Genomic DNA, 5,664 nt, shown 5'->3' with positions numbered 1-5,664 from the left:
TATTAGATTCTATGAGTATTATAATATTGTTCCATCAAAGGGCTTTCTTATTCTGCAGTTTCAACATTTGAATAATTGTTCATTTCAAAAACTATTTAATATTTGATTGACACACACCAGACACTGCTCTAGATGCTGTTGATTTAAAACAAAATAAGACATGATTTCTGCCCTCTAAGTATCACAGATTGCTAGGCAAGTCACACATGGGAAACATAATTTATTTTCTGGATAATGGAGTTATTTCTATGGTTGAGATTCTTACAGTATAGATATATTCAGTGCTAATAGTGCTATTTTCAGTAATAAAAGAGTTGGCTCATGTCATACCTATGCTTCAATCTTCCAGTGTTCCAGAAATGATCCTCTAGGGTTTCTGATTTATTCTGACAATATTCACAAAAGATTAATATACAAAACCAATACATAAATTTATTAATTTACAGTGAGAGATAAAATTATATGAAGAGTCAACATCCATATTCATTTTCCAAGCACATTTTCTCCCTTTAGGCTAGCTGTATGAGAAGCCACCTGAATATGATATTAATAAAATTCCCACCTCATTAAGAAGCACAACGATTACCTTTTATCTCTCATTTTCTTTTTTCACTTCTCCTGATCTCTGGGTCAGTCCATCTCATTCACTGAAGAATTTGTTAGCAACGTAATTGCATTTCCCTTCACCCAAATTCCTTTCTCACTATTCTCACTGGGAAATTTTTATGTCCTTCTTCAGAAGTTCCAGTCCAGTGACTCCTCCATCAAGGATGCGCTACCCTTTCCTATCTTCACTTTCTTCCTCATAACATTGGCAACGCCTTGTTCCCTGTTTAATAAGTGTAAACTCCAATAATGCAGACATTTTGTCTGTTTCATATACACTGTATTTTTAGTCCCTAAAACATTTTCTGACATGATGTAGATGTCCAATAAATAAATGTTCAGCAAGTGAATGAAAGGACTCCGTTGGCTGTCCATCTTTGGGATGGCTCCATTAGGAAAAATTAAAATATCTGCTTTCTTCATATTTGTGTCTCAGCAACTGTCTGATGCAGATAAAAATTCAGAGAGGAGCATCACTCAAGTTATGACTACTAATCCTTTCCAACCTCATCCTTGTGTCGCAATCTAATTTTCTGTATTTATAATATATTTACTCTCACAATTGCCATCTTAGCAACAGTCTTTCCTACCAGCTTTCACACTTACATACACTAATAGCAGAAGATTTCTTCTTACTTTAGAGAGAAAATACAAGTCAATGGGTAGGAACTGTCTCAATTTTCTGTCACTAAACCTACAAAAGTATGCACAGATACACCCAACCTTTCATTTTTGGGGCTCTATCTCACTCTAGTCCTTCCACATTCTAAACTATTAGTTGTTTCTACTTCTGACTTCTAATGAAACTTGAACTATTTCTTGTCCTGTCTTATAAGAAACAAAAAGTATATCCTCTCCTAACTTGCTTTTGTGTTGGCCAACAAACACATGAAAAAATGCTCATCTTCCTGAATTATCCGAGAAATACAAATCAAAACCACATTGAAATATCACATAACCTCAGTGAGAAGAGCATATATCACAAAGCCCCCAAACTGTAGACACTCACGAAGGAGTGGAAATATGGGAATATTTTACATTGTTGGTGGGATTGTAAAATAATGTAGCATCTTTCGAAAGAAGTATGGAGAATCCTGGAAGTACTAAAAGTAGATGTTCCATTTTATCCTGCAATCCTATAACTAGGCATCTACTCAGAAGAAAAGAAAATCATTTTACTATAAAGATACATGCACTGGAATGTTTTTTTAATCAAAGCTCAATTCATAATTATCAAGATGTGGAATCAACACAAGTGACCATCTACATATAAATGGATTAATAAGCTGTGGTAGATGTATACCATAGAATACTATTTAGCCATAAAAAGATGGAGACCATCTCTCTCATCTTCTCTTGATCATGAGAGGGACCCATTCCCAAATCTCTTTGGAAGTGCTCTAAACTTTCTCTTTGAAGAAAGAAAAAAAAAAAAGATGGAAACTTTACATCTTTTGTATTAACTCTGATGGAGTTGGAGAACATTCTACATAGTTATATTTCACAAAAATGGAAAGCAAGAATCCAGTATACTCAATACTAATGTGAAACAAGTAAATGAACTAATGTACACCCACACAAAGGAAAAACACAATAAACTCAAGTGGGGGAACGGGCTAGGGAAGGAAAGAGGGGGGATTGATGTGTTCTTATCTAATGGGCACAACATAAGGGTACATGACACACCTCCTGGGTGACTGGCACAGCTACAACTTAGGTTCTACTTAACAAACACAAACAATGTAACCTAATTGTCTGTACCCTTATATTAATGTAAAATAAATTTTTAAAAAGTCTTGAAAGAGTTTCTTATACTTTCTATTTTTCCAATACTCGCTCATGCAAGTTTTTCTCATTGAACGTCTTCATCATAAGCGCTTTTGGTAAAGTCAGTGGTGCTATCATATTCAAAAGGAGTTTTTAGACTTCATCTCACTTGATCTTTCAGCAGAACTAATTCTCTTCTTTAGTACTCCCTTCTCAAAACATGATTTTCCTTTATTTTTTGTAAGGAAAAAATATCCTTTTTAAGGATATATATATCCTATCCTTTTTAAGATTTGTTCCGATCTTTCTCCTTTGCTAACTCACTTCTCTGTCAAGTCTTTCAAAGATTTTACTCCCCAACATTAAGTCCTATGTCCCATTGGCTGTTTGTAGATATAAACAGTCTGAACCTCTTTCTCATGTTTGAGGAATTTCCCTGGTGTAAGTTTGTGTGTGTGTATGTATGTGTGTGTGTGTGTGTATTGATTTACGCATCTGCATAAATGTGCAACTCCATGAGTTGTTTGTGAATTCTCATCTGGAAGTGATCCCAAGTCTTAGAACTTTCATCATACGTGAAGTGATTCTCAAAGTCTTGGTGGGCATCTGAACTGGTCACTTTGAGATTCTGTTCCTTTGTGCCTCTGATCAAGTCAGCACACAAATTTGCCAGGGCCTGTACCTTGCCTTGCAACTCGTGAAAGTAATTCTAACTTAGGGAATCACCATCTGTGACGCCATGGATGTTTTCTGGTATCTTTAGAAGCCATGCCATGGCTGTGGGGAGACAGAAACAGAAGTCCACAGTGGGGAGTCAGGACCAGAAGCGGCACAGCACACCTCCACGGCACCTGCTACCAGGTCTCCCGGAAAAGCCCCCTAGAGTAAGTTTTGATGAAAGTCAAGTTCTACCTCAGAAGTTACAAGAAATTACATGCCCTCCATGCCTAGTGTGCTGGCCATTTGTTGGGGCTTAAGAGCCGGGAGCAAGGTAAGACATATGACCTAGCTCAGCTAATCAGAAGGGGCTACGAATGCAAAGCACATTCTGTATTAAGTACATAGGGACAGGTTAAAAAAAAAATTAAATAGAGCAAATCTAAATCTAAAAGCTAAAACTATAAAACTCAGTGGAGAACATAAAAGATAATGACCATGCCCTTGGATTTGGCAATTGTTTCTTAAATATGATAGTAGTTCTTGGTTCCACGTTCCTGCACAACATGCCTGGTAAAGCCACAGAAACCGTCCCTGCTACAGAGTAGGAGTTGCCACAGCCTAAGGCTGAGATAGACTCTGACAGTGATGAATCAGTACCAGAGCTAGAGGAACAAGCTTCCACACAGGCAACCACACAGCAAGCGCTGCTGGCAGTAGCAGCCAAAATCGATGATCAGTAAAGCAAAACAGAGTCGGAGTGAAAAGAAGGCAGGACGGCTATGTCCAAAGTGGGCCTTTGACAAATTATAGGGGTTACTAGAGTCACTATTTGGAAATTGAAGCATATTCTCTTTGTCATCACAAAACCAGATGTCTACAAGACCCGGCTTCAGATATCTACATAGTTTTTGGTGACACCAAGATTGAGGATTTTTCTCAGCAGGCACAGCTAGCAGCTGCTGAGAAATTCAAAGTTCAAGGTGAAGCTGTTTCAAACATTCAAGAAAACACACACAATCCAACTGAACATGAGAAGAGTGAGGAGCAAGAGGTGTGGAAGTTAAGGACAAAGAATTGGTCATGTCACAAGCAAATGTGTCAAGAGCAAAGGCAGTCGGAGCTCTGAAGAACAACTGTCATGACATTGGGAATGCTCTATTATGGAACTAAAAATGTAACTATTAAAAAAAGAGGACTTTTTTGGTGTTTCAAAAGAGTAACTACAGCTTGGTTTGAAATTTGTATGGTTTCTATCATTAATAAAGTTATTGCTTCTTGTTGGATAAAAAAGTAAATACGCAACGCAGGAAAGAAAAATTAAATAAATTGGATTCCCTTCACTCAAGTTAAAAAAAATTGTGTATCAAATGACAACATAAAGTCTGTAAAAGTAATACCCACAAAATGGAAGAAAATATCATATGTTGGGTACAGGTGTAAGATCTAGAACATATCAAGAACTTTTACAACTCAATAACAACTAAACAATTAAAAAATGGGCAAGACACAATAACAAGAAGGCAAAATAGTACTTTTCAACACTCATTTCCTCGCAGAAGCATCAATTTGAACAACTATCCACGTATGAAAATACTTTCATAAGCGCTAAAGAGTTTAGGTGAAATATTATGGCACCTGGGCACAACAGAAATAAGAAAAGATGCATTCAAGAAGATAAAAAAGGTTTCCAACGTCCATATCACTTCTCTCTCAAGGCCCAGGCAGGGTAGCATGGAGAAAGATTCCCTCACATCAGGGAATAAGAATGAAATGAGTATCTGACTTTGCCCTGGATGGCTATCATCAGACTTACACCATTGAAATCTGGCACCAACCTGACTCACATAACTCCAGGCTGCAAGCTGTCTTCCACAGAGACAAGATGGAGGCTTGCTCTAGATTTTAAACTGTTCCTAGGATCAGGTTGGCTCCTATGGCCCAAGACCTTTAGTTCAACTCTGTGGAACCAGGTTCGAGGTCCATTACAGTACCAGCCAAACTTCCTTACTGCCAGGCTTTAGGGTGGCTCCCATATGCCCAGGCTCCATGTTGGACCTGTAGCCTCATGCTTTAGAGTATCTAAAGGCCAGGATGGCCTCTGTATTCCCACACTCCAGCAGACTGAGGGGCCAATCCTGCCCCAGTAGAACCTAGTACTGACTTGCAGTCCTGCCCTCGTGTCCCAGGCTCTAAGCCAGCCCCTGTAGATCTAGAACCCAGCTTGACCCTGCAGATCTAGCCTACTGACCTACCAAAAAGCTAGGGTTGCCCCCACAAATCTTGGCTTACCCTTATGGATCCAGGCTTTAGGCCCTAAATTAGGACCCATGATTTAGCCTTCAGGGTGGCACCCACAAATTCATGCTCCAAACTGACCCTCACATTCCTGCTCTCCACAGTTTGGTTTGTTTGGTTTTGTGGGTATCAGCTTTCTAGTTTCTATAAAATTAAAGGTGTCATTTTAGTTGCCCCCTGGTCATCTACACAATTGAGTATGTGATGGTACAATACTACAACCAATGCCCCCACATTTGAGCAATAGAATATTTATGATCATAATTCATTTAGAAATTAAAAAAGATTTCAATATTTCTAATACTTCAATATATTTCGAAGTATGGGAAACATTTA

The 5,664-nt window shown here is 38.2% G+C and overlaps 1 pseudogene; it reads left to right on the top strand.

Annotated features, from left to right (window-relative positions):
* The first annotated feature begins 3,596 nt into the window (after nt 1-3,596).
* Nucleotides 3,597-4,203, top strand: LOC128567398 (nascent polypeptide-associated complex subunit alpha-like; annotated as a pseudogene).
* Nucleotides 4,204-5,664: the final 1,461 nt, after the last annotated feature.

Source organism: Nycticebus coucang, chromosome 16, assembly GCF_027406575.1.
Source record: "Nycticebus coucang isolate mNycCou1 chromosome 16, mNycCou1.pri, whole genome shotgun sequence".
In the NCBI taxonomy this organism is placed as follows: domain Eukaryota; kingdom Metazoa; phylum Chordata; class Mammalia; order Primates; family Lorisidae; genus Nycticebus; species Nycticebus coucang.
Note: the sequence above shows the minus strand (reverse complement) of the source record. Positions and strands in the feature narration are given on the sequence as shown.